A 10,012-nucleotide genomic window follows, 5' to 3' on the forward strand; every position below is an offset into this window, starting at 1 on the left:
TTTTGACTAGGTCAGCATGCCTAACCCTCACATTATTCAAAGGCCAACTGTATTTAGCTCGGCACTATCTATCTGCCTAAATAAAAATAAAATCCACATTTTCCAAACTCCCATGGAGCTAGACATAGTTATATCATTAAATTCTGGTCAATAGAATGTGAAGGAGGTGATGTGTTCAACTTCTGCGCAGATCCTTTAGGAGAAAAGAATGAGCCCTACGGCGCTTTCCCCTCTTCCTGCTGACTGGAATGCAGATGTGATTACTGGCACTAGAGCAGCCATCTTGGACTGTAAAATGGAAGCCACCTGTCAATGGCAGAGCAGAAAAACAGAAGGACCCTGGGTCCCATGACGGTGGAGCTATCAAACCAGCCGTCCACTGCCTACCCAGACTTTTAAGCAAGAGAAAGAGAAGCGTATTGAATAAAAGCCACTTTGGGGGAATGTCTTTCTGTCACAACAGCCAAAACAATGCAATTATTAAATTCTAAAAGAAAATTATCTGGTAAAAGAAGATTCCAACTGGGGGGATTATAAAAATATTATTTTACTTGATCTTCCCAGTAATTCTACAAGGAGGAAATTCTGTATATGGGTATTCAATTGCCATTACTGTTGTAGATTGTTAAGAACGTTTATAGTACAACTATTTTATTCCCCTTGAGACTTTTCTACACTGTTGGAGAGGGAAAGCCAAGGGATTCAGCTCCGTTGAAGGAACCAGGAAGAAGTGTTGTCCAAACCAACTGGGGTTTTGGCAATGAATCTGCATTTGTTCACCAGTATAGCTTTTGTTTAGATTCCACTGTTTTGAAAAATTAAGTGGTTGAGTATTTTAAATTTTTTCCTAATCCGAGTGTAACGAATGACCTTTCCTCTCCTTAGGTCACTAAAAAGAATTTTCTTGTGTTTGTGGCTAATTCCTTCATGGCAGAGGCCCAAATAAGGGGACAGGGGGACACTTAGGTCAAAACTAAACATGAGATGAGAGCAGGATCCTGGATTTCCTGCGGCTCATTCCATTTTCAGTCATCCATACTGCTATACATGTGTTTGAGTGGTTTTTTTGTGTACTGAATAAGCTGTACACAAATTCTAGGAAATAATTTTGAATTACTAAAGTTACAACTTAGCAAACCTAGTTTCTCCCCCTTGGGTTTTTAAGTTTCCTTTTTCAAATCTATTGCTCTAAGAACAAAATAACAAAATTCAGTCAGTGTTTTAAAGGAAGTCATGGATTAATATTTGGTCCCACTTAAAACGTAACTAATTAAATGCCTTAAAACACTTGAAATTGCATTTCTAAATTTGATATCCTGGATTTTCTTTGCAAGTACTTTAACTGTTCAATATTTCTACTTCTCAGTCCATTCTTTTTTTTTTTTTTTTCTTTAAAGAGAGAGTGACTCTATTTTATTATTTATTTATTTATGGCCATGCTTGGTCTTTGTTGCTGTGTGCAGGTCTTCCCTAGTTTCAGGGAGCAGGGGCTATTCTTCACTGCTGTGTGCAGACTTCTCATTGCAGGGGCTTCTCTTGTTGCAGAGCAAGGGCTCTCGAGCCCGGGCTCAGCAGCTGTAGCACACGGGCTTTGTTGTACCGCGGCATGTGGGATCGTCCCAGATCAGAGATCAAACCTCCCCAGCACTGGCAGGCAGATTCTTAAACACTGGACCACCAGAGAAGTTCTCAATCAGCTTTTATAAATCTAATAGATCACACTTATATAGAAAACCTTAAATTCTCTTACGTGTTCTAAATGATTACACATAAACTTAGTACAACTTTGACTTACAAATTTCACATTTAAGCAGTGCTTCAATAGCATTAAACATGATAATTAACAAGTCTGACCAACATCCTACTCTGATGGGTCCAAGTCACTTAAACATGAGTCTCTTAAAGTATGTAAACTGTTAAATACGAACAATTTCCTTCTTAACAAAAAATATTAATATGATGATTTTGACTTTGTTAAGTATTTCCACATTTATTTCTGAATCTTAGTTAACATATGCTTCCTGATAAAACTGCTTTCCCATTTCAGCTATTTCTATAATTCACTCTAAATGTTCCTGGAGTTTAAAGATGAAGAACTAAAGAGCCTCTTGATGAAAGTGAAACAGGAGAGTGACAAAGTGTTGGCTTAAAACTCAACATTCAAAAAACTAAGATCATGGCATCTGGTCCTATCAGTTCATGGCAAATAGATGGGGAAACAATGGAAATAGTGACAGACTTTACTTTGGGGGTTCCAAAGTCACTGCAGATGGTGACTACAGCCATGAAATTAAAAGACGCTTATTCCTTGGAAGAAAAGTTATGACCAACCTAGACAGCATATTAAAAAGCAGAGACATCACTTTGCCAACAAAGGTCCATCTAGTCAAAGCTATGGTAGTAGTCATGTATGGATGTGAGAGTTGGACTATAAAGAAAGCTGAGCACTGAAGAACTGATGCTTTTGAACTGTGGTGTTAGAGAAGACTCTTGACAGTCCCTTGGACTGCAAGGAGATCCAACCAGTCCATCCTGAAGGAAGTCAGTCCTGAATATTCATTGGAAGGACTGATGCTGAAGCTGAAACTCCAGTACTTTGGCCACCTGATGTGAAGAACTGACTCATTTGAAAAGACCCTGATGCTAGGAAGGATTGAGGACTGGAGGAGAAGTGGACGACAGAAGATGAGATGGCTGGATGGCATCACCGACTCAATGGACATGAGTCTGAGTAAACTCTGGGAGCTGGTGATGGACAGGGAGGCCTGGTGTGCTGCAGTCCATGGGGTCACCAAAAGTCAGACATGACTGAGCAACTGAACTGAACTGAACTGTTCCTGGAGTTTAAAGATGCTTACCTTCTAGGGCAATTATTCCCCTCAAGTAGCTGAGATTGTTTCCAACTAGACTTCTTTACTTGGGGTACATGGCAGAATTCAGGGGGGTCTGTAAACTTGGATGTTAAAAAACGTATCTTTATATTCACCAACCTCTAACTGAAAATTAACACTCCCTTCAAATGTGAATGTGGCAACAAACCATAACAGATGAACAGGACCTCAACTCTGTTACCAGCAGAAAGCATGGGCATTATCATATCACATTACGGCTGTTAACATCTTGAAATATCTTCTATATTCAGCATTACTTCAAAATTATGAAAATTAAAGGCCTTTTCGTTTATTAATGTATTAGTAAAGAAACTCACATGACTATGTCACAGTATTTTAATATTTTTATGGAGGTATGTGCTCAGTGGCTCAGTACTGTCCAACTCTTTGTGACCCCATGGGACTGTAGCCCGCCAGGCTCCACTGTTCATGGAATTTTCCAGGCAAGTTTACTGGAGTGGGCTGCCATTTCCTCCAGACCCAGGGATTGAACCCAAGTCTCATGCATCTCCTGCATGGGCAGATGGATACTTTACCACTTTACCATGTCACCTCTTTGGGAACATTTTAAGGGTTTAATTGTATCATTTTTGATGTATAGATATATAGATAGAGATATACAGTGAAGTCATCAACACAATCCACAAACTGGACTTTTCTTTTATTGTTTGTTTGCCACATGGCATGCAGGGTCTTAGATCCCTGACTACGGATTGATCTCATCCCCCTGCATTGGGGGTGCAGAATCTTAACCACTGGGCTGCCAAGGAACTCCCCCCACACTGGACTTTCTCATCATATCCTCGACAGTTTCTTTGAGCTCTTGTGTAATCCATCCTTCCTGCCACACCCATCCACAGGTGACAATTGCTTTGTTTTTTGTCACTGTATATTAGTTTGCCTTTTTGAGAATTTTATATAATTGGAATCATGCATTGAGTCTTTATGGAGTGAATGAGGGTCTGGCACTTTCCTTCAGCATAATGATGTTGATATTCATCTATGTTGTGTGTGTACATTTCTTTTATTGCTGAGTAGTAGTCCACTCGGAGAAGGCAATGGCACCCACTCCAGTACTCTTGCCTGGAAAATCCCATGGACGAAGGAGCCTGGTGGGCTGCAGTCCATGGGGTAGCTAAGAGTCGGACACAACTGAGCGACTTCACTTTCACTTTTCACATTCATGCACTGGAGAAGGAAATGGCAACCCACTCCAGTGTTCTTGCCTGGAGAATCCCAGGGACGGGGGAGCCTGGTGAGCTGCCATCTATGGGGTCGCACAGAGTTGGACACGACTGAAGCGACTTAGCAGCAGCAGCAGCAGTAGTCCACTGCATGGATATACCACAATCTGTTTATTCATTTACCTGCTAATGAATAGTTTCACTGTTTCCAATTCTTAGCAATTACAAATAAACTTGCTATCAACATTCACGTACAAATCTTTGTGTGGATTTGTGTTTTCCTTTCTCTTGGGTGTTAGATGACTGGGTCACATGAGTGGGAGATGTTTTACTTTTTGAGAAACTGCAAAACAGTTTTCCAGAGTGGTTGTACCATTTTACATTCCTACTAGCCATGGATAAGAGTTTAGCTGCTCCATATCCTTGTCAGCACTTGGTATAGTCAGTCTTTTTCATTTTAGCCAACCTAATGAATACATAGTGGTATTTCATTATATTTTTTAATTTATGTTTCCATGATGATTGATGATGTTGAGCATCTATTTTTGTGCCTATTGGCTATTCATGTATCTTCTCTGAAGTGTTTGTTCAGAAGCTGCATCCATTTTTTAAATTGTTTTGGAAAAGTTATTGAGTTGTTCAAGTTCTTCATATATTGTTATATTTCTCTTATATTTTTATGTCTGTCTGATAGAAGTATTATATTTTTTCCATTCTATAGCTTGCTCTTCATTTTCTCAGTTTTGTCTTTTGAAGAACAAAAGGTTTTATACTTTGATGTAGCTCAGTTTACTGATGTTCATGGTTGGTACTTTCAGTGTTCTAAGAAATGTTTACCGACCTCAGAGTTGCAATGATTTTCTCCCTGTGTTGTCTTCTGGAAGATTTATGGTTCTAAGCTTTCCTTTTAGGGCTCTAATCCACTTTGGGTTACTTTTTTTTTTTTTTTCCATTTTGGGTTAATTTTTGTGAACAATGTGAGGTAATCTTTTTCTTATCAGTAAGAAATAAGAAATTGTTTCTTATCAGTATTCAGTTTTCTAGCACCCCATGTGCATTATATGCATTTCTGTATATATACAAGCATTTTTCTGAGTAAATGTCCTTGGACTTCAGCAGACTGCCAAAGAGGTCCCTGGCAGATATTCTAGAGATTCCAGCAGAGTGAGAGATAAGGAACTGCAGACTTTCAGGGAAAATACTCTTGATGTGCTTGTAGGAATCCATCAAGTCAGCCCACCCAGTACGGGACACCCTTTTTCAGCACAGTGATATTGCATAATAACCATAGATCTGATCCAGAGTGCTGACTGGGGTCTTGTCAGAGATGTGGATGGAATGCCCCAACCCACATCAGGAAGTGTTAGGTTGATGATTTTGTAATTTCAAGGAGGATTGCTCACAGCCCCTGGTCTACTCATGGAAGCTGTCACCGCCTCTTGTGTGATCACTTGATTGAGCTTCACATGTCTTTGTCCTTAGGACATATCCAAGTCGTTCTGTTTAGGCAGGGTGGCCATCTGTCCCAGTTTGCCTGGAACAGTCCTGGTTTATGCTATAATTGATTTGATTTTTAAAAATCTTTTGGCCATGCTGCACAGCATGGGGGATCTTAGTTCCCCAGCAAGGGATCAAACCTGTGCCCCCTACATTGGCAGGTTGGAGTCTTAACCACTGGACCCACCAGGGAAGTCCTGATGTTTGCTTCTGATTTTTTTAATTGAAGCATAGTTGATTTACAATGTTGTGCTAGCTTCTGGTGTACAGCAGAGTGATTCAGTTATATATATTCTTTTTCATATTCTTTTCCACTGTGGTTTATTACAGGACATTGAATACAGTTCCTCGTGCTACACAGTAGGACCTTGTCTATCCATCTTGCATATATTAGTTTGCATGTGCTAATCCCAAACATGCTTTATTACAAACAGTGCCCATTCCACTCTCTCCTGTACCAGTATCAGAAAGCATTCTGATTTGTTCAAGTAGTTCTGTTAGTTTCTGTCTTACAGGCTCTGAGGATCATGAACCCAGTGAAGCACTTTGAAATCCATGGCTTCCGATCTTGACTCTGCAGAGCTCTGGGTGCTTCTTCAAGACCCTTTACAAGTACCTACAGGAGAAAGGTGCAAGGCAGGTGGCTGGGATTTTTCAACTCTGATTTCCATATGGAGATTCTATGTACGCTTGTGTGGCTTGTGGGAACCTAGATCCCCAATCGGGGACTGAACCCTGGGCCCTCAGCAGCAAAAGCAAGGAGTCCTAACCACCGATTGCCATGTTTGCTTTTTTTTTTCTTTTAAACTCACGTTAAAAACATGAAATGCTTCAAAGATTTGCATATCATCTTTGTCCAGGGGCCATGCTAATCTCTGTATCATTCCAATTTTAGAATACTTGCTACCAAAGCAAGCACAATATGCTTACTTTTGAGTTCAAGAAAGTTTGAAAGCCACTCATATAATCGATTGCATTTTCCCCTTTGCATTGACTGCCAGGAAGCTCAGCATCTAATTCTCAGTCCGCCAACAAGAAGTGCTCAGAACCTCCTACCCTACATATTTATGCAAATCTCACCCTTGAGTGCCTTTCCCTCTCCATGTTTCCCCTTCACCTGCTTTTCTTGTTTTCTCATTCTGCTGCCACATATATGTTTTTGCATGCAACCTCAAGTCCTTTTTGGAAAAAGTCAAGGTTTAAACGAATGCATTAAAACAAAAAAACGATGCTTTTTCTGTAGAGGAGATTTTTACAGATGGGAAAGGAATGTGATTAGAATAAGGCATGATTTGGCATGGTGAGTGCGTATGTGTGTTTGTAGGATATGTATATACACGTTGAAAGCCTTGTGAAGTTTTTGTTTTCAAAGTTAAGCTGGTCTTCTGGCTTCAGAGGACATTTATACTTGGAAGATTTTAGGGGAAAAAATACTTTACTCCAGGTTAGGCATGCCTGTGGTCTACACTCCAAAGAATCTGCGTTATGGTTAGCATTTTCAGATTTTGTCTGGGATTATTTTTCTGGTCATTATAAAATGAGGACAAATAGTTATCAAGAAGAAATCAAGGGAAAGAGGGACAGGAAAGAAGTGCTCCTGCATAGGAAGGGGGCTGAATTTTAAGTGATCTTGAGTAAGAAATGGGTGCCTTAAATCTTATCTGAGTTTCCATCTCATCTGCTGTGAATCTGTGATTAAGTCCTTTTTCTCCCAAACATGGGGATTCTCACCCTCCGCTGCACACTAGAATCACTGGGAACCTTAAAAAAATATGCTGATGCCTCAGTCCCTCCTCCAGAGAATCTGGTTTAATTGGTCTGGGGTGAGGCCTCAACATGGGGATTTCTAAAAGCTCCCCTGGAGATTCTATTGTGCGAGCCAGGGTTGAGAACCACTGCCCTAAGAGAAGGAAAAAAATAAAATTAATAAGCACCTGCCTCCTGTTTCTCTCTCTGGGGGCCGTAGGGTGTGGCTTTGATTTATGAGATAATGGGCCAGATTCTAGTGAAAGAGTTGAGAAGGCGAAGGCGGGTAGGAATAGATTAACCCTTTGTATTCCATTGAGTACTCTTGGTTAATAAGTGTTCATCACCATTTTGCCCACCATTTGCAAAAAGGAACACATTTCACATCCTGACCCAGTACACACACACACACACACACACAGTCTTACTCTGCATGCAGTTCACTTGATATTTTCTATTCCAGTCTACTCCATTCTTTTACTTTAGAAAAAAAAACGGCTGCTTACTGCCACTATTTAAACAACATTCTGGGACTTCCCTGGCGGTCCAGTGATTAAGATTCTGCCTTGCAATGCAGGGGACGTGGGTCTGATCCCGGGTCAGGAACTAAGATCCCACGTGCAACTACAGAGCCCAAGCACCACAACTAGAGAATCCACAAAGAAAGCTCCCGCATAATGCAACTAAGACCCAATGCAGCCAAATAAATAAATATCTTTAAAAAATAAATTAAACAACATTCAATGAAGGCTTGTGGACCCAGATAAATTAAACACCTCTGGAGAGCATTAAGATGCTCAGTCTACAATGACTTAGAACTTTTTGCAAAGATGCTATGGGAAGCAAAGTTTGTACAGTAATATCAATATATGTAGAACAATGCTCATGCCCAACTACAGTCACAGGTTCAGGAACATGATCTCAGTGAATCATCCCAATAATAATGTAAGATGGGTACTGTTTTCTCCAGGGCTTCCCTGATGGCTAATTTGGTAAAGAATCTACCTGCAATGTAGGAGACCCAGGTTCGTTCTCTGGGTGGGGAAGATCCCCTGGAGAAGGAAATGGCAACCCACTCCAGTATTCTTGCCTGGAAAATCCCCTGGACAGAGCAGCCTGATGGGCTACAGTCCATGGCGTCGCAAAGAGTCAGACACATGTAAGTCACCATCTCCATTTTAGACATGAGAAAGTCAAGGCCAAGTACACATATACGTCCTGCAGCTAGAAAGCAGGAGAGTTAACTTCATCCAGAAACAGGAAATCTAACCTCAGCCATGTCACTGGAGGAGAATAACCGTGTTCAATGAATATTAATAGATTCGCATGCCTGAATTTTGGGGAGCAGAAAAGGGATGGAGTAAGTTTTGACCAGAGGTGGCTCCTGGTGGAGCGGGGATGCCGCTTATACAACTTGAGGGCCTTACTTAAGAAAAAGAATACGAAATTATGAGTCTGAAATTAGGTACGAAATTTCTTTGAATTAAGAAATCACAACAGGGGCTTCCCTGGTGACTCACTGGTAAAGAATCCACCTGCCAATGAAGGAGACATGAGTTCGATCCCTGATCTGGAAGGATCCCACATGCAGCAGAGGAACTAAACCTGTGTGTCACAACTATTGAGCCTGTGCTCTACAGCCTGGGAGCCACAACTACGGAAGTCTGCATGGCCTAAAGCTCGTGGTCTGCAACAGGAGAAGCCACCGCAATGAGAAGCCTGCACACCTCAGCTAGAGAGTAACCCCTGCTCGCCACAACTAGAGAAAATTCTGTGCAGCAGCAAAGGCCCAGCAGAGCCAAAAATAAAATAAATAAAATTATTTTTTAAAAAAGAAATCACGACAAAGGCATAGTTTAAGAAGCTGAAGAAGACCACCAACATCACAAATTCCCAACTCCTCTTCCCCTCTGCTGGATCTGAGATGCCAGTGGCCACTCCCATACACCCTATTCAAGGTCAAGGGCTCCAGGGGAAATCAGAGTGGAGCGAGATGGTGGGCTCTGCCGCTTGCCACTAACAAAAGCAAACAACTTTCGTAAATTTCACATAAACAGGTGACCCATGAATAGATTTCTAGGTCCCTGTCAGGGCCTTACAAAGAGGCATAGCAAGTAAGGGACCCAAGGGTTTAAGTTTCACTGTCTTCCCAGTAACCCCACAGGTGGAGTTACAGGCTTTATATCTTGAGAGCAAGCACTTTGAAGTCAGCTTGATCTGAACTTCAACCCTGACTCAGACATTTTCTGCCTTCTCTTTGAGCTTAGATGATCATTTGTAAAACAGCCGTGCTAGGGGCTTCCTTGGTGTGTTCAGTGGTTAAGTCTCCAAGTTCCCAATGCAAGGGGCCGCAGTACCATCCCTGATCAGGACACTAGATCCCACATGCTGCAATGAAGATTGAAGATCCTTTGTGCCACAACTAAGACCCAGGGCAGCCAAATTAAAAATTTTTTTTTAAAAATTAAAGAATAAGCATGCTAGCAGCATCTACCTTCTGGTCTGTTTTGGGGGATCAGAGGAGACAAGGAAATGTCCTGCAAACTGGATGGATGTAGGGAGGCCAGATATAGCAAATAAAAATATGGACATCCAGTTAAACTGAAATTTCAGAGAAAAGTGAATACATTTTTAGTAAAAGTATGTGTTACCTATTGCAGAGGACATACTTATACTAAAAGTTAGTTCTGTTTT

The 10,012-nt window shown here is 41.1% G+C and overlaps 1 pseudogene; it reads right to left on the reverse strand.

Moving 5' to 3' along the window:
• Positions 1-6,387: 6,387 nt before the first annotated feature.
• Positions 6,388-6,487, reverse strand: LOC129626321 (uncharacterized; annotated as a pseudogene).
• Positions 6,488-10,012: the final 3,525 nt, after the last annotated feature.

This window comes from Bubalus kerabau, chromosome 13 (genome assembly GCF_029407905.1).
Source record: "Bubalus kerabau isolate K-KA32 ecotype Philippines breed swamp buffalo chromosome 13, PCC_UOA_SB_1v2, whole genome shotgun sequence".
Lineage (NCBI taxonomy): Eukaryota > Metazoa > Chordata > Mammalia > Artiodactyla > Bovidae > Bubalus > Bubalus kerabau.